We start from the raw sequence: 19,842 nt of genomic DNA, 5'->3' as shown, positions 1-19,842 counted from the left end.
TTTTTATTTTATTATTATTGTAATGTTGTTGTTTTTTTATTTAAACTTGTATGTGGGTATTTTTTGGTGTGGGAGGTAAACAGGTTTTTTTAATGTATTAAAATGTATTTATTTAACACAAAGTGTGTTTTTGGTGTAATTTGCTATTTGGCCACAAGATGGCCAAAGACAAAAAGTCCTGGGAGCGATCGATCTTGCTCCCAGGCAGAAGAAAAGAGACCAGAGCTCAGAAAAGCCGCAGCGTCTGAAGAGACGCTGCCGGCTTTTCTCCGGGGGGGGTCCGATCAGCGAAAGGGATTTATAATCCCCTTCACTGATCGGTGGGCTAACGGTGAGCAGCGGGGGCGCGCATGGGGGGGGGCACGGGAGCGCGCGACCCGCGGGAGTGCGCACAGCCTAACTGGACGAAAATTTTCGTCCAGTTAGCCTGAAGTGGTTAAGCCACCAACATACAAGAAAATAGTCAGAATAATTCTAATAGTACTTTTTTGCTGACGTTTTTGTATTTTTTTTTTTTTGACTGCAAAGTGTTGAAAAATTATGCAAGATAAAAAATGATCACTTAGGAGAAAACTCAGGAGAAAAAGTGTACTGCATATGGTCCATTGTGCCTGATCCAATGCACTTTTTCTCCTAACTTTTGTCCTAGGAGATATTTTTTCGTCTTCTTTTTAAAATAACTTTTTCACTCTGCAATTGGTAAAGTAGCAAAAAGTAGTTGAAAGAAAACTGTAAAATGAGGTATTATTAAGTACTTTTTGTTTGTTTGTTTGTTTGCTGAAAACCTAAAAGGCATTTTATTTAGAATGTGAAAATATCACCTAGGAGAAAACTCAGGTGAAAAAGTGAATTGCACATGGCCCTGGGAATTGGATCAAGCATAGTGTTGCAAAATTTCTTGATTATTGATTGATCATGGTCCTTTGTTTGCTATGCATTTTTATTATATTTGCTATAGAGCAGTATAACAAGATTCATCTGTTACTTACTGATGTGTTAAACTAAGTGTTGCTGGGCTGGAAATTACCTGTATGTATGTGCGTATGTCTTATGATGATGATAATGATGACTGAAGGTTCCTATCATTGCTACAACCCCCTCTCTATGTAATATGATGAACTACCTAAAGTATCTGTTCAAAATATATTCACTCAGTTTACTCTCCTACTAAATAGATTTGGTAAGATTGTACAATAAAGACTGTATCATTAATGAGCACCTTAATGCTGCAACTTAGTCTGACAGATCATCGTTAGTGATGGACAGACATCATCCACAGATGTTTGGGAATTTTTCTGCAAATGTTCGTGAAATGGCAGTTTGCAGTGGATCCCATTGAGTTTAAAGGCAGGCAAACTGTAGTAGCATGGCAGAGGGGGATCAATGGCAAATCAACCCCCCCCCCCCAAATAAAATATAAATATATATATATATATATATATATATATATATATATATATATATATATATATATATATATATATATATATATATTGCAGAGGCTATTTTTAATGTGTAAAAATTATTAGAGTTTCTTGACATATTTATGGTATAGTTATGTTGTTGTATATATATATATATATATATATATATATATATATATATATATATATATATATATATATATATATATATTATTATATTATATTTAAATTGTATTGTATATTATATTTATGTATGACTAAAAAAATTTAGTTGCGCCCACTGTAGCAGAGGCCTTAAATATTTGGTGTTCATCTGCCTAAAAATTCTTATTTGCACTTTAGCATATGTCTTAAATATTTGACAAATACTTTTTATGCACATTGTGGGCCTAAAGGCTCATACACATGTCCAATAAAGTGCACAACCAACTCCACGACGTTATCGACCACACGACCAAGAGATCACATGACTTGTATTTGCCATGCACCAACCAACTGAACGACCAACTCTTTTGCATACTGTCGTTCAAATAACTTGAACACATGTGGCTAAGAGCAGTGTGCGATATCAGCCCAACAGTCGTGCAAGTTAATCCATTGCTTGGATTGGGCAAACTGCCTGTTATAAGTTGGTAGTGTAGTCGTTTTCTACCAATACAATTGTCATCTAACACACCAAAATCAGATAACAATTAAGCAGTTTGGTTGAGTGTGTGTATGGGCCTTAACACTGCTCTACAAAGGCAGTGATGTGAAACGCTTTGTGTCAGGTGACACACATTTTTTAATGTACAGTGCAATCACTCAACTTAATTTAACACAGTGATGGGCTGTAACAATAACATAACCACACAGTACACTACTACATGGGTGGTGTACTATAAGCTACACACCATACCACAAACAACAAAATAATTACAGCAGGATCAGTCCTCAAAGGGACTTTTTGAGGTCTCTAGTTGGTGAATTACACAGAGAAGAACACCTTGGGAAATAGATACACAGAACTGGATAACACAGAACAGCTATCTATCTATCTAGCTATCTATCTATCTATCTATCTAGCAGCAGCACAGCTCCTCATACACTGACTCAACTTACAGACTGAAACTTACCTGCCAGGTTTGTTTCCTTTGTAGGGGTGTGAGGTAGTGTTGGGCGAACAGTGTTCGCCACTGTTCGGGTTCTGCAGAACATCACCCTGTTCGGGTGATGTTCGCGTTCATCAGGTGTTCGGCCTTTTAAGTTCGGGTTCGCCCCGAACTACTAAATGGCCGCCGAACAGTGCCCTGTTCGGCCGAATACTGCCCCCCTATGGGGTTGCAGGCATAAGGGGGGAGCATGCCCCGATCGCGGGGGGGGGGGGGTCGGAAATTCCCCCCACCCCCTCCGCTAGCGCTCCCCCCTCTGCCCGCTTCCCCATACAAAAGTTTCAGGAAGTACCGGTCCGGTGGTAGTGGGTGGCTGGCAGTGGGCGGCACTGTGAAGTGAGTGACTGTGGAGGAGGAGTCCGGAGAGTGACGCGTTGAGGGAGGCCGGGCAGCGGGTCGTTCAGCAGTAGTACCGTACTACTGCTGAACCGCCCGCTGCCCGGCCTCCCTCAACGCGTCACTCTCCGGACTCCTCCTCCTCAGTCACTCACTTCACAGTGCCGCCCACTGCCAGCCACCCACTACCACCGGACCGGTACTTCCTGAAACTTTTGTATGGGGAAGCGGGCAGAGGGGGGAGCGCTAGCGGAGGGGGTGGGGGGAATTTCCGACCCCCCCCCCCCCGCGATCGGGGCATGCTCCCCCCTTATGCCTGCGACCCCATAGGGCCCCCAAAAGCGGGATGTTCGGGGAGTTCGGGGTTCGGCCCGAACATGCCGAACATTGCGGCCATGTTCAGTGAACTTTCCCGAACCCGAACATCCAGGTGTTCGCCCAACACTAGTGTGAGGCCAGTATGGCAAAAATGCTAATTGGCTATCCTGTCCCACCTGACTTAAAATGTACCTGAGATGGATGGTATTGGGGTATTTATACTTACCTGGGGTTTCCTCCAGCCCCATTGGGTGCGTGGGCTCCCTCGCAATCCTCTCCAGCTGCTCCGTTCTCTGGTAAATCCCTCCAGTAATCTGGCCAGTTTTGGGCAGTTGTGCCCATCTGCACATGTGTGGCCCAGCCACACATGCACATCTGCTATGCTCTTGTGCCCGGAAGTGATCTGTGTCTGTGCAGTACACTCACGTCTGTGGGAGCACGATGGGAGGTGTGCACGCGGCCAAGCCGCGCATGCACAAAAGAGTGCGGCAGGATTACTGAGAGGGATTTTAAGAGAGCAGAGTGGCCTGGGAAGACAGCAAGGGAACCCACGAACCTAATGGGGCTGGAGGAAGCCCCAGGTAAGTATAAATACCCACATACCATACATATCAGGTTCTCTTTAAGGGTGAAGGGTCAAAATATGGCTCCATGTTTATGTATGGTATGAACAAGAACATTGTGTAAAGTTTGCCATAAATGCAAACCACAAACATGCAAAATTCGCCACAAACTGTCCGCCAAGGCGAACTGCAGGCCATCACTAATCATTATCTTTGACTCTTTCAGTCAGGCTGGATTACTCTATAAATAAGTCAACTGTAGGAACAATAGATACTTCTCAAAAATACTTATCTGTGTTAGTACAGTTTGAGGCATAGAAACATCAAATAAACTTGTGACAAAACACACTAACCTTCAGTGGCATAACAAAAAAACCCTAGCTTTTTTCAGCTTATTGCAACGGTTAAAACTTGGTGGATATTTTTAATAGATGCTATTTTATGTTATATTTTTTGCACATGTATGCACCTTGGAATTGGACCAGTTAGAACCTTCAGCTGCTACATTGAAGTATCCAATTCCAAGCTGTCAAAATTTACTTAAAATTGAAGCAAACTTTTAATTAACTCAAAATTGTTAGCACTGATCATCTCTAAGTATAGCGAACACTAATGAATACAAAACATAATTGCTAAAACAATAAAAAGCAAAACCCCAACACAGACTCACAGGCTCCTGCCTCTTGAATTAGTTATTAGAAATTAGAAATGTAGACTTGCTGTACACTTCTGTCTACCCCCAATAAATAAAACAGATGCATACCAATAAAATTGTCAACTCTCTTTAATAAATGCAGTCAGCCAGGCTCCTGTTATTAATTGATGACAGACAAAGTCAATGCACATAGGCCACAGGGCCCCCCTTCCTCTGACCCTTGCAGTAAGACATTTAAAAGTTTGGCAAGACACCTCTGCCATCAGAATTCTACATGCTCATTTCCTTTAGGGCTGGGTACCACTAGCAATTGCAGGTCACATTCACAAGCTTTAAAGGCTTGTTCACACTAAGAGCACTTTGAGCTTTTTAAAAAAACACTAACGTTTTAAAAAGTGCTTTATAAGCACTAGTGTAATGTACATAATACAAATGGAAACGTTTGTGAGTTCAGGATATTCGCTATAAAATAATAAATTCAATAATCTTGCAAACATGGCTCGAGTTCTTATTATAGTTGTGCCAAGCAATATATAATTTAATATCTCTAAAAGTTCGCGCTCACAGTCAAAGGCATAAGGAATTAAATTGTCTCACGGTCCGTGATCCAAATAAATCCACAGATCTTCCCGGCATCCTTCAGAGCGTTCACCCAGGGACCCCATCTGTACATGATACCACCCTTTGCTTGTGAGTGCAAGATCTTTGAATCGTTTATTAAAATGCTGGTTTTACACTATATTAGCGCTTTTTAGTTGCAGCTTTCATTTTGGAGCAACGTCTGGTGTACCTGCTGTTTATCTTCTCAAGCCCCAATGTTGTCATTCTTACCTCTGGATATTTTGGAGGATACTAGGGTGAGTGCGGGCAAAAGGGGGGGGGGGGTCCCTGCACTGGTAGATTGGTTTGTGAGGTGATGGAGAGTGGCACAGTGGAGAGTTTTTGGAAGATTTTTATCCGCAGTTACACACAATGTTTTGTTTTTTTGCTCTTTTTATTTTGCATATAACGTGAGAGTCTTGGGCTTGGCTAAAGTAGTTGATAATACTGCGTCCTTAGACTATGGTGTGAACTCTGCTCGGGAAGATCTGTGGATTTGTTTGGTTCATGGACTGTGAGACAATTTAATTCCATAGGTCTATGACTGTGAGTGCAAACTTTTAGAGTTTGTGCTATAATTTAATGCAAGTGTTCTTACATGAGTGATGAGCTTTCTTTCCAATCACAAACGTGGGTCCTGCACTATTTTCTGAGCGATTGTGCTTTAATGGAAGGTATAGAAAAATCACAAATTGCTTTAAAAAGCACTTGGCAAAGCGATTTTGTGAGCGCTTTTGCTTAAAAATTACATTAAAGACATTCAGTTCCAAGTTAAAGATTGCACTTTCTGTAGTCTGCACACAGAAAATCTCTAATCGCACAACTAAAAGAGCTTACAAAAGCGCTTGTCAAAAAAGCAAATTGCACAAAAAACGACCACAGAATCGCTCAGAATAGTGCCCACAAACTTGCTCAGCCCTTGTGATTGCGCTTCCATTTTGTAGTAGGAACTAGGCCTAAGTGTTTGTGACTTGTTTACATTTTACCAAGTGGCTTTCCTAGCAATTTTGAAGGAGTGTGCAATTTTGCAGCATTCCCTCAAGTGGCAGTGTGTTTGCAATGTAATACATTACACCAAACTGTAAAGGAATCCCTCCCATAGAGTTCCACTGACCTAGCGTTTTGTTGATTTTCAGATAATCGCCTGGCTGTAAGTTCCCATGATATGTTAGGTGTGTATTTTGTATCTTTATTTTTTTTCTGCGTCTCTCTTAAGATTTGCAAGTATAAACAATCAATGGCATAAAAAGGGGGTGAATTATCCTAAGGGATTCAACATTCTTCCTAGGGAAACAGGAAAACGCACAGAGACACCAGGAATCCTTTATGGTGCAGTATGCCATGCGCTGATCACGTAATCTTAAATAGCAAAAGAAAACTCACAAGTGTGGGTTGCCACAGTATGAAGGCAGGTGAGGAAATCCCCTCTTCACTCTGGTTCATTAGATCATTAGATGTGTGGGTCGCCCTCCAGAAAAAAACTCAAGTTCAAAAGTGAACACTAGACTAACCCCACAAAGCAGCTGGGGGGCTGTGACATAACTGGGAGGTAAAAGACACCCCAAAAACAGATGGTAGAGAATTATTGGTATATCTATATTATGTCACTAATAAAAATGGCTTTCAAACAAAAGATTTATTATTCATCAGACACTATAAACAATAACGTGAGGAAGAGGGCTGTGGTCAGCGAAATATGTTATCGCGTATAGTGTCTAATGAATAATAAATATTTTGTTTGAAATTGGCATGGTCCCTTCTTTTAGAGGTAAGCCATTTCTATGATTATAATTTTTTTTTTAGTATTTTTAGTTCCATAATATAGATATATATGTATTCCACCACCATCTACAAAGGTATAGGCAGCTTCATCCCACATAAATTAAGCCCCATCTACACCATACAATTTTTTATGCGATTCGATTCATCGATTCGATTTAATCCAACATGTCCGATCGGGATTCGATTCAATCGGTAGTGTGATCGATTTGCCATTGTTTTGCAATGACATTCGACCACACTATCAAATCGAATCCCAATCGGACATGTCGACTTGAATCAAATCGATGAATCGAATCGCACAAAAAATTGTATGGTGTAGATGGGGCTTTAGGGTCTGGCTAAGGTAGGGAACAAACTGCAAATGTTTGTTTGTTTCTTCCATTTCTGATTAGTAAAATTGATAAAGTGATAAAGTGTTACTCCAGCTAAACATTTCCATTTTAGTTTTGGATAGGGTGGCTCAAGAGAAGTACCTCTGCTGTTCTTTCTTGCTGTCTATGTCTTAGTCTGAAGAACTTTATGGCATTCCCTGTTCTCAGAGAACCTAAAACTTGGAAAGAAAAGTGTTGTTTTTTTGTTTTTTTATTCGTTTCAGTGGGAACTTACAGAAAAGGAACTTTGCATACAGGTTCATATTACTTTTTTTCCCAAGTGCCAGTAAATATAAGGGGAAATGTCCTTACACAAGAAAAGAACCACGGAAGAGGTTCTAACAAAGAAACAAATGTATTTGAGCTGTGATTTACCTGCTGCTATATAGTTTGGATCCTGCACATACTATCTTGTAAATTCTATTTAGTCAAGATCAAGAAGACCTGTTATCAGTCTTTTTAAAGACTCGGGCATTTTTAGCTGATTTAATTATTTACTGAGGCAGTCTCAACTCTGCCTCTTGAATATTAAATTCTGACTGACATATTTTCTGTACATAAACATGTTCCATGCAATATTAAGGCATAATAAAAAAGCTTTTAAACATATAAACATTTCCACTAGTGATGACCACAAACTTTTCATATTCGTAACATCACTAGAGATGGCCCGAACCTCCGATTATCGGTTTGCAAACCGGGTTCGCGGACCTTAAATGGGGAAGCTAACTTTGAAAACTAGAAACATTTATGCTGGCCACAAAAGTGATGGAAAAGATGTTTCAAGGGGTCTAACACCTGGAGGGGGGCATGACGGAGTGGGATAGACGCCAAAAGTCCTGGGGAAAATCTGGATTTGACGCGAAGCAGCGTTTTAAGGGCAGAATTCACATTGAATGCTAAATTGCAGGCCTAAAGTGCTTTAAAACATCTTGCATGTGTATACATCAATCACGGAGTGTAATTAGAGTACTGCTTCACACTCACACTAAACTTACTGTGTAACACACTGCAAACAGCTGTTTTTGTAGTGTCGGCCGCGCTGGACTGGTGTGCACCATGGCGAGGGTGCAGACCGTGGCGGTTTTCAAGCCCATATGGTCGCCGGGCTGTGGTAGCTCAATGATAGAACAACAGTGACTGTCCAGCTGATCAAATTTGGTCTGTCCAAAATGAAGCAACGACCTTATTATCTTGGGTGTGCCCCCCCCCAGACACTCATATAGCCGGCGGTCATTGCTTCATTGTAATATGCAAGCCAATTCACCGCGGCAAGGTAATAAACACGAAGGGGAATTGGCACATGTACATGCCTTTTGTTTTGTTGTTGCAGCTGCAGTGCAACCAGAAAAATTAGGCAGGCATATACACACACCAGAAAAATTATTATAGCGACCGCTTCTAGCAAATTCAGGAATCCACCTGGAGTCCTGGACTCTGTTGGTAGTGGTGAAGAAGGCAGTCAAGCGGCCTGCGGGCAGAGGTGCTGTGTGGGGAGTGACTTAGTCTTGGGGCAGGCAGTCACACGGTGTGCAGGCAGAGATGCTGTGTGTGGGGAATGACTTAGTCTTCGGGCAGGCCTGAGTGTGCTTTGCAGACCAGGCATCCGTGGTTAGATGGACCCTTGACCCAACGCTGTGTGCCAGAGATGTCACCTCTTGCCTTTCAACATCATGGTACAGTTTAGGTATGGCCTTTTTTGAGAAAACATTGCGGCCTGGTATCTTCCACTGTGGTGTGTGGCTTTGCTTTTGTGTGCTGCTTTTCCTCAGGTGGTTATCCCATTGCAGTTTGTGCTTTGTAATCATGTGCCTTCGTGAGGTAGTTGTCTCTACGCGGGTCTTGGTCTTTCCACGGCTCAATTTTCGGTGGCAGAGAGTACAAATGGCATTGCTTTCATCTGAGGCAGACACACAAAACAATTTCCACGCCGCTGAGCCCTGGGGTGATGGCACTTTGGTGGTGGCGGCCGACTGAGTGTTAAGTGGGGTGCCAGAATCAGAGCAGGAGGAGGAAGATATGTCAAACTTCCGTGCGGAAGCTGAGAAAGATGAGGTGTTCTGTGTTGAATAGTCATTTACGTCCTGACAATATTGGGGGTTGATGGCACGTGCCTTCTTCTGAACACTGTACTTTGGTCGAGGGCCGCATGAAATCACGACAGTGCGACCTCAAACAGACCTTCCAGGTGGCCTGCCTCTGCCTTTTGTTTTGTCCATATTGGGGAGGATGAAGTGAAAGGTATGCACTGACTTGACTAATACAATGTGCAGTCACACAGGTGCAGTTAACAGCTATGCACGGAGTGGTATATCACACTGCGTGCGCGCATGTAGGTGGATGGGTGCACAGTGAACAACAGAGAGGTATATGCAGTGGGTATTACAATGTGCACCTGTCACACACAGACAGGTACCGGACATGCACAGTGACACTGCGTGTGCTCACGTAGGTGGGTGGGTGCACAGTTTACAACAGGTAGGTATATGCAGTGGGTATTACAATGTGCACCTGTCACACACAGACAGGTGCCGGACAGGCACAGTGACACTGCGTGCGCTCACGTAGGGAAGGTGGGTGCACTGAAGTGAACAACAGGTAGGTATATGCAGTGGTGGGTATTATAATGTGCACCTGTCACACCCAGACAGGTACCGGACAGGCACAGTGACACAGCGTGCGCTCACGTAGGTGGGTGGGTGCACAGTGAAAAACAGGTAGGTATATGCAGTGGGTATACAATGTGCCCCTGTCACACACACAGGTAGTAGTCACTGAATGTGCTGGGCCTGGCAGTGGCACACACAGTAGGAATTACCAAGGCTGTCTATGCAACACAAGTGTCAGTGGGACACACAGAAAAAAAATAGATCACAAGTACAAGATCAGCTCTCAAAAGAGCTGTTGTGGGGTGCTTTTTTAGTAATAAGAAAAAACAGTCACCCATCCGGATGATGTGAAAATCAGGAAAACAATATGTGCTTATAGGCCAGAAATCAGAAGGTTCCAAAGGTGCAAACAGAAAAGAGATGATAAAATGAGGCACTGTCCAAGGTGCTGTTTATTTAATTCACAAGTCATAAGCCAATGTGAGTGAGGTGCATCCCAAAAAAGAGGTGGAGGATGAGTCACACAAGGGTGGGTGATATGGTATCAACCGGCACTACCACTGTTTAGCATCTGTAAAAATGATTGTCTTGGTTTCTAAGGTCCTTTTTGTAAGCTCTTCCTACATACCAATCCTCAATATCAGGCCAAGATGTCACAACTCTTATAAGAGCTTTAAATGTGGTGTGACATCATGGCATAGAGGATGAGAAATCCAAGAAGGCAATCGCACCCTGACTCCTGGAGCATAAAGCGTTTCCACAGGATGTATGTATTGAAGGTCAACAGCCTTAGGTAACCAAGAAGAAAATCTAAAATCAAGGGCTGCGCTGGCTCAAAGATGTGTTAAATAAATCAGCAGCATGCACATAAAGGAGCAAACAATGCTTACATGTAGAGTCAGCATACCCCTTCTTGGTTATAAGAGGCCAGGACCTACACAATCATGGTAAAAAACAAAAAGTCTCTGCAAGGTTTTATATGACCCGGCACGGATTCATTTGTTACTGCTTACTTGTGTAGCTATGCTTATCCTTAAAGTGACACTGAAGCAAAAATAAACTTGTGAAATAATGTAGTGTATGTGTAGTATGGATAATTAATAGAACATTAGTAGCAAAGAAAATAGTCTCATATTTTTATTTTCAGTTATCTAGCTTTTTTTTTATAACATTGCATCATTCTGTCATATTTACAAACCACTCTCTGTATGCAAACGATAAAACAGAGCAGAGCTAATGATCCTTTGAACTTTACAGCAGTAAAACCTTACACAAGCAAGAAACAGTGAGAGACAGATTGAGATAAGTGCTTTAGAAAACGAGATGGTCGTTGACTCAAGTTGGGTGGCAGAGCTCAGATAAGCTCTTTTGCATAGATAACAACTGAAGTTAACTCTTCCTGTGCTGTAAAAGAATATGAGACTCTTTTCTTTGCTACTTATATTCTATTTCTTGTACTTGTTCTTTCTATTATACTATACATACAATTCTTCATATCATATGTTTATTTTCACTTCAGGTTTGCTTTAAAGGCCTATGACGATCTTTGCTGCTTTCATAAAAAATGTAATATTGTTACTTAAAATTATGTCGGCAATCAAAAAAGTGACTAGATAATTTAATAAATGCACGCAAGTTTTGTTTATAGCAATAGAGTGAACCATTTTCTTTAATAAACATTGGTCTTAAGCTTTTTTCCCCGATATGAAAAGAAAGTGATAGGAGAGTTGCTTGATAACAAAATATCATGGATTCTTGTAATTATGTTTGTTCTTCAAGGAGAAGGGACATAAAAAGAAATGGAAATGTGAGACATCTGGAATCTAATTATGCAAGAACATATGTTTATCCACTCGGGAAATAACAAGTTAATTGGAAATTAGTGAGGAAACCCTGAGAAAACAATCTGAGCTAAGTATTTTGAAGTCCAGGTTACACATAAAAAGCCCACAGGTAAAAGCAGCTTGGAACATCTCTGAAATACAGCAGTCATTACAACTTCTAAATTGGAAAGTATATACTGTAATAGAACATCTTTGATCGAGTGGTAGAATACATGTCCACAACTAAGACTACTATGATTGTCAATGAACTTGGGTTGAAACAGTTTCAGTCTGAATGAATACTATAATGTAGTGTTGCATTAAGTACGCAAAGGGAAAGTGGGCTGCATGTGGGCTGCATGAAATGCTGTAAGAAGTCCTTCCCACTTTGTATACAGTAAGGGAACTACGTTGTTAAAGAACCACTCTAGTGAAAGAAGTAAGCAGTTAAAATTCGACAGAACCGACAGGTTTTAGACTACCGTAGTAAATTTACTGTAAGTAAGATGTAAAGTAGCGCTGGTTATACATACATTTATTATCATCAAAGGGTAAATAAAATATACGATATTTAATCAGAGTAAGCACAATAACCTGAATTTGGTCTCTCTATTCCCTCCATGCAATGGTCACAATAAAACAAACTGTATTGCCCTAAGATTATTAAAACCATCATGCTTTACCCTCCATACACTCCTCATTCACTCCATCATATATCACTGATTAGATGCCCCCTTAAAAAGGGTATTACACTCAGTTGAAGTGTCCAGTTCTTAATTGCATCCAGTTAGTAAAAAAAATACATTGTTCTTAGTCTTCCTAAAGCGTTGACACCGACATTATCACGCTTAAAGCAATAGGGATACAGTATCCATACCTCAGGTAGACCATGTATCCGGTGTTTCAATCCCTGATAGGTAAACTTGTAAGTGCAGTCAGCAATCCTACCTCCGCTGAGTCTTCCGCTATTGCAGTGTGTATTTGAGTCCCTGCCGGTGACTCTTCACTGGGCACACAGTCCAGTTCTCTGGAGCTCCGCATGGCTTTCTCAGCCACTTCCTGGTAGAAAGTAGCTAGTGACGTCACTATACTCGAGTGACCTGTCCAGCTCTTCCTGCCTGCTCTTCCTTGCGTTTTATGGTTGGAGCGTGCATCTAAAGCATAACGTTTGGCACGCAGAGCCACGCAAGTTACCTCCTTTTTAGAATAGTCGATCTCCTCATGAGGGGTTCTCAGGGTTTTCTTTGTTTTGAAAAGCCTTTACTGAATAGCAGTTTAACTGCCAAAATAGTGAGATATCAGCCAGCACCCCTATTCACTTGCACACTAATCTGTCAGACTTAACAACTGCCGTTCAGGAAATGCTCTTGAAAACAAAGAAAACCCTGAGAATCTCCCATGAGGAGATGGACTAGTCCAAATCTGTCAGTTCTGTCAGGTTTTAACTGCCTACTTTTTTGCTGAAGTGGTCCTATTATCCGATCTGCGACTGCCTGACGCTTATTGGCGGCCGCAGAGTGGCTCCATTGTTCCTCCAGGACACCGTATGGCATCATCTCACAAGGACTGAGATTAGACAGGAGCACTTTAAACAAGCAGGCTCGGCGATCAGCCTGCCAGCATCTTTGTATTTATTAAAAAACCATTATATAGCTCTGACATCCTGTGCAACGATGTACAGAGTATATAGTCTTGTCACTAACTGTCCCTCTAATGGGCTCACAATCTAGTCCCTAGAGGTGTAGCGAACGGTTCGCCGGCGAACGGTTCCAGGCGAACTTCGGGGGTTCGCGTTCGCCTGCACCAGGCGAACTTTTGCGGAAGTTCGATTCGCCCCATAATGCACTATGAGGGTCAACTTTGACCCTCTGCATCACAGTCAGCAGGCACATTGTAGCCATTCAGGCTACACTAAGCCCTGGAGCCCCACCCCCCCTTACATAAGGCAGCCTCCGGCGACCATTACAGTCACTCGTCTGCCTGCTATTAGACAGACTAGGGAGAGCTGCTGCAGACCTGTTCTTCTAGGGACAGATTAGTTAGGTTCTTGGCTGCTTAGCTTGCTCCTGGCTGACTGTTATTGCTTTTATAGCACCCAGCAACAGCTCTTATCAGAGCTCATCCCGTACTTTTTTTTTTTTTGTGTGTGTGTGTCAAACTGACACTTTTGTTGCATGCACAGCCTTGCTAATTGATAGTGTGTGTGCCACTGCCAGCAGCCCAGTACATTCAGTGACTACTTGTGTGTGTGACAGGGAGCTGCACATTGTACTACCCAGTACTGCATATACCCCAGTACCTGTTGTGTATACTTAACCCACCTCATCACTGCATATACCTAGCTTTGTGTTTAGTGAACCCAGCTCACTGCATCTAAATACCTGTTGTGTTGAGTGAGAACCCACCTGGCCACCTCACTGCATCTAACTACCGGTTGTGTTGAGTGAGAACCCACCTCACTGCACCTTAAGTACCTTCACTGTTCAGTGAACCCAGCTCACTGCATCTAACTACCCAGTACCTGTTGTGTATACTTAATCCACCTCATCACTGCATATACCTAGCGTTGTGTTGAGTGAACCCAGCTCACTGCATCTAAATACCTGTTGTGTTGGGTGAGAACCCACCTGGCCACCTCACTGCATCTAACTACCGGTTGTGTTGAGTGAGAACCCACCTCACTGCATCTTCAGTACCTTCACTGTTCAGTGAACCCAGCTCACTGCATCTAACTACCCAGTACCTGTTGTGTATATTTAACCCACCTCATCACTGCATATACCTAGCATTGTGTTGAGTGAACCCAGCTCACTGCATCTAAATACCTGTTGTTTTAGGTGAGAACCCACCTGGCCACCTCACTGCATCTAACTACCGGTTGTGTTGAGTGAGAACCCACCTCACTGCATCTTAAGTACCTTCACTGTTCAGTGAACCCAGCTCACTGCATCTAACTACCCAGTACCTGTTGTGTATACTTAACCCACCTCATCACTGCATATACCTAGCGTTGTGTAGTGTTGGGCGAACAGTGTTCGCCACTGTTCGGGTTCTGCAGAACATCACCCTGTTCGGGTGATGTTCGAGTTCGGCCGAACACCTGGTGGTGTTCGGCCAAACTTTTCGGGGTTCGCCCGAACTGCGGAATGACTAGCCGAACAGGGCCGAACAGGGCCCCTGTTCGGCCGAACAGGGCCCTGTTTGGCCGAATACTGCCCCCCTATGGGGTCGCAGGCATAAGGGGGGAGCATGCCCCGATCGCGGGGGGGGGGGGGGCGGAAATTCCCCCCACCCCCTCCGCTAGCGCTCCCCCCTCTGCCCGCTTCCCCATACAAAAGTTTCAGGAAGTAAAACAGTACCGGTGGTACTAGTGGGTGGCTGGCAGTGGGCGGCACTGTGAAGTGAGTGACTGAGGAGGAGGAGTCCGGAGAGTGACGCGTTGAGGGAGGCCGGGCAGCGGGCGGTTCAGCAGTAGTACCGTACCAGGGGGCTCAGCGGTTTGGAAATGTTTTCACGTGTGTGTCTCAGATCGGAGTAAAGCCATCTGTTGTCTCTGCCAGCAAAAATTGAGCCGTGGAAAGGCCAACTCTCACGTAGGGACAAGTGCCTTATGAAGGCACCTGGAGAGAAGGCAACAAACAGCTATGGCAAGAACACCTGAGGAAAAGCAGCACCCCTCAAAAGACAAGCCACCCTCCTTCTCCTCTTCCTCCTTCAGGTGCATCGTCTTCATCCACTTTCTCCCTTGCACCTTCACAGCCACCCTCCTCCACACCGCCTCTTCCCTTGAACGGTTCCTTCTCCTCTGCCCACAGCAGTACCTAGCTGTCCGTGAAGGAAGTATTTGAGCGGAAGAAGCAAATGTCTGCCAGTCACCCTCTTGCCCGGCGTCTGACAGCTGGCGTGGCGGAACTATTAGCTCGCCAGCTATTACCATACAAGCTTGTGGAGTCGGAGGCTTTCCGTAAGTTTGTGGCCATTGGTACACCGCAGTGGAAGATACCAGGCCGCAATTATTTTTCACAAAAGGCCGTACCCAAACTCTACCGTGCAGTTGAGAGGCAAGTGGTGTCATCTCTGGCACACAGCGTTGGGTCAAGGGTCCACCTGACCACCGATGCCTGGTCTGCCAAGCACGGGCAGGGCCACTACATTACATACACAGCCCATTGGGTAAACCTGGTGACCGATGGCAGCAAGCAGGGAGTACATGGCTGCGCAGCAGACCAACTTGTCACACCTCCACGGCTTGCAGGCAGGCCTCCAGCCACCTCCTCTCCACCTGCTACCACCGCTTCGCTGTCGTCATCCTCCTCCTCCTCCTTGGCTGGTGCCACGATCTCCTCTCCAGCTACACAGCCCCAGCACCCCAGGGCCTATGCTGCATGCCAGGTACGACGGTGTCACGCAGTGTTAGACATGTCTTGCCTGAAAGCGGAGAGTCACACTGGAGCAGCTCTCCTGGCTGCTCCTAACAAACAGGTGGAGCAATGGCTGACCCCGCACAAGCTTGAGATCGGCAACGTGGTGTGAGACAACGGCAGCAATCTGATTGCTGCGTTGAATTTGGGAAAGCTGACACACATACCCTGCATGGCACATGTGCTGAATCTGGTCGTGCAAAGATTTGTGTCCAAGTACCCAGGCTTAGAGGACGTCCTGAAGCAGGCCAGGAAGTTGTGTGGGCATTTCAGGCGCTCTTACAAGGCCATGGCACGCTTTGCGGAGATTCAGCGTAGAAACAACTTGCCGGTGAGACGCCTGATTTGCGATAGCCCGACTCACTGGAATTCCACCCTGCTGATGTTCTCTCGCCTGCTAGACCAGGAGAAAGCCGTCACCCACTACCTGTATCATTACAGTACAAGGACACAATCTGGGAGGATGGGGATGTTGTGGCCCAACAACTGGACACTGATGCGAAATGCATGCAGGGTCATGGAGCCCTTTGAGGAGGTGACCAAACTGGTGAGTCGCGATGAGGGCACCATCAGCGACTTGATCCCCTACGCCTACTTCCTGGAGCGTGCTGTGCGTAGAGTGGTGGATACAGCTGTGGAGGAGCGTAAACGAGAAGAGTTACGGCAGCAGGAGTCGTGGGAGCCATTTACACACGAACCCGATGTTCCCACAACACCTGCGGCAGCACAGAGGGGGGAGGAGGAGGAGGAGGAGGAAGAAGAGGAGTTGTGTGGGGAAGGAGAGGAGTCAGACTCTGATGATGGTGATGATGAGGAAGGTAAAGCAGAGGGACACCAAGAGCCCCAATAGTGTAATTTGTCTTGGGAACAACAAAATAAATGAGAAGTTAAAATTATACTTACAAACCAGGTTTACCAATAGGCAACCACTGTATAGGCAGGTGGGGTGAACAATCCTGACCCCACTCAGGAATAAAAAGTTGCTCTCTGTAGACAGGAAAATAGGGTAACAACCCTCCACCCAGGGTGGACTCAATGCAGTATACAAGATACAGAGGCGCCAAAAGAATAAAAGGTAATTAAATGAACTTAAAAAACCAACTGGTTAAACAGAGGAGGCAGTGGTGGTCTTACCTCTGTCAGAGGCACCGAGCTCGCTGATATATTACAGATGCTGTGACTCCTACTGTATTTTGCCTGAGGAAGCGGGATGTATGGCCCGTGAAACGCGTTGCATTGTTTTTTGGAGTTCCGAATAAATTGTTGACTGTCTGAATCGCAGTCCTTGCCTGTGTCTGTTTGGAGGGGGTAGGACCACCGCTGCCACCTCTGTTTAACCAGTTGTTTTTTTAAGTTCATTTAATTACCTTTTATTCTTTTGACGCCTCTGTATCATGATGAGGAAGGTGTTTCTGTGGAGGAGGAAGAGGCGGCGGAAGAAGAACAACCACGGCAGCCGTCACAGGGGGCTTCTGTTGCTCCACGTTCCCGTGGTATTGTTCGTGGCTGGGGGGAGGAAGAGGAGTTGCGTCCCATCACTGAGGAAGAGCAAGAGGAGATGGAGAGTACGTCTGCATCGAGCTTTGTGCAGATGTCCTCTTTCATGTTGTCCAGCCTGTTGAGGGACCCCCGTATCAAAAAACTCAAGATGAATGACCTGTACTGGGTGGCCACGCTACTAGACCCTCGGTACAGGCACAAAGTGGCGGACCTCTTAGCAACTCAACAAAAGGCGGAAAGGATGCAGCACTTGCAGAACAAGCTGTCGATGATGCTTTACAATGCATTTAAGGGTGATGTGGCTGCAAAACGCAATCAAGGTACCACTGGCAGTAACCCTCCTCCTCCCAAGTCCACGCAGGCAAGGACAGGACGCTCCAGTGTTCTCAGGGTGATGTCGGACATGCGGACGTTCTTTAGTCCAACTCCTCGCCATAATCCTTCCGGATCCACCCTACAACAACGCCTGGAGTGGCAGGTAGCCGACTACCTGGCCTTGAGTGTGGATGTAGACTCTGCGAAAAGCGACAATGAACCCTTGGACTACTGGTTGCGCAGGCTTGACCTGTGGCCAGAGCTGTCCCAATTTGCCATACAACTTCTCTTTTGCCCTGCCGCAAGCGTCCTGTCAGAAAGGACCTTCAGTGCAGCTGGAGGCATAGTTACTGAGAAGAGAAGTCGCCTAAGTCACGACAGTGTTCAGTACCTGACCTTTATCAAGATGAATGAGGAATGGATCCCGGAGGGCTACTGCACGACCGAAGACTAAATCAGTCCCCACACACAGCATCTCTGCCTGCAGGCCGCTTGACTGCCTTCTCCGCCACCACCAACAGGGTCCAGGACTCTAGGCAGATTCCTGAATTTTTAAGGCCGCTGCTAGCAGCGGCCGCTACACTAATTTTTCTGGTGCGTGTACATGCCTGCCTAATTTTTCTGGCTGCACTGCGGGCAAAAGGCATGTACATGTGCCCATCCCCCTTCATGATCATTACCTTGCCGCGGTGAAGGGGCTTGCGCATCACAATGAAGCAATGACCGCCGGCTATTTGAGTGTCTCGGGTGGGGGTGGCACACAAAAGATAATAAGGTCGTTGCTTCATTGTGGTCAGACCAAATTTGATCAGCTGGACAGTCACTGTTGTTCTATCATTGAGCTACCACAGCCCGGCGACCATATGGGCTTGAAAAACGCCATGGCCTACACTCTGGTCACGGTGCACACCAGTCCAGTACGGCCGTCACTACGCAAACAGCTGTTTGCGCTGCATTACACAGTGAGTTTGGTGTGTCAGTGTGTAGCAGAACTCTAATTACACTCCCTGATTGATGTATACCCATGCAAGACGGTTTAAAGCACTTTAGGCCTGCAATTTAGCATTCAATGTGATTTCTGCCCTTAAAATGCTGCTTTGCGTCAAATCCAGATTTTTCCCCAGGACTTTGGGCATGTATCCCACTCCGTCATGCCCCCCTCCAGGTGTTAGACCCCTTGAAATATCTTTTCCATCACTTTTGTGGCCAGCATAATTTTTTCTATTTTTGAAAGTTCGCATCCCCATTGAAGTCTATTGCGGTTCGCAAACTTTTCCGCGAACCGAACCTTCCGCGGAAGTTCGCGAACCCGGTTCGCGAACCGAAAATCGGAGGTTCACGACATCTCTACTAGTCCCTACCATAGCCATATATTTGTATCGTACTGTAGGGTCAATTTAGGGGGAAAGGGGGTGATAGAAAATTTTCAAAATGTATTATTTTTATTATTTTTATTTAGACGTATTTTTATTAATTTAAAAAAGTAAAACTAGCAGCAGCAATCATTTACCGCCAAAATAAAGCTCTATTTGTGAGAGGAAAGGGGGGTAAAATTCATTTGGGTGCTAAGTTGTATAACCGAGCGATAAACCATTAAACTCCCTGGCGTTCTATTAAGATCGCCAGGGCGGCTGCGGGAGGTTTTTTTTTTAATAAAAAAAAAACTACTACATGCAGCCAACTGAAAGTTGGCTGCATGAAAGCCCACTAGAGGGCGCTCCCAATGCGTACTTCTGATCGCCTCCGGCAATCAGAAGTAACAAGGAAGGGCGCAATGAGCAGCTTTCCTTGTTTCGCTTTCCTTGTCGCCATGGCGATGAGCGGAGTGACGTCATGGACGTCAGCCGCCTCCGATCCAGCCCTTAGCGCTGGCCGGAACTGTTTGTTCCGGCTGCGCAGGGCTCGGGCGGCTGGGGGGACCCTCTTTCGCCGCTGCACGCGCTGCAGCGGCGATCAGGTAGCACACGCAGCTGG

The 19,842-nt window shown here is 44.9% G+C and overlaps 1 protein-coding gene across 3 annotated transcripts in view; it reads left to right on the top strand.

Moving 5' to 3' along the window:
- The window catches only part of DPYD (dihydropyrimidine dehydrogenase), a 1,875,594-nt gene that overhangs the window by 955,706 nt on the left and 900,046 nt on the right, over positions 1 to 19,842 (top strand). The window lies entirely within an intron of this gene.

Source organism: Hyperolius riggenbachi, chromosome 6 (genome assembly GCF_040937935.1).
Source record: "Hyperolius riggenbachi isolate aHypRig1 chromosome 6, aHypRig1.pri, whole genome shotgun sequence".
Lineage (NCBI taxonomy): Eukaryota > Metazoa > Chordata > Amphibia > Anura > Hyperoliidae > Hyperolius > Hyperolius riggenbachi.
Note: the sequence above shows the minus strand (reverse complement) of the source record. Positions and strands in the feature narration are given on the sequence as shown.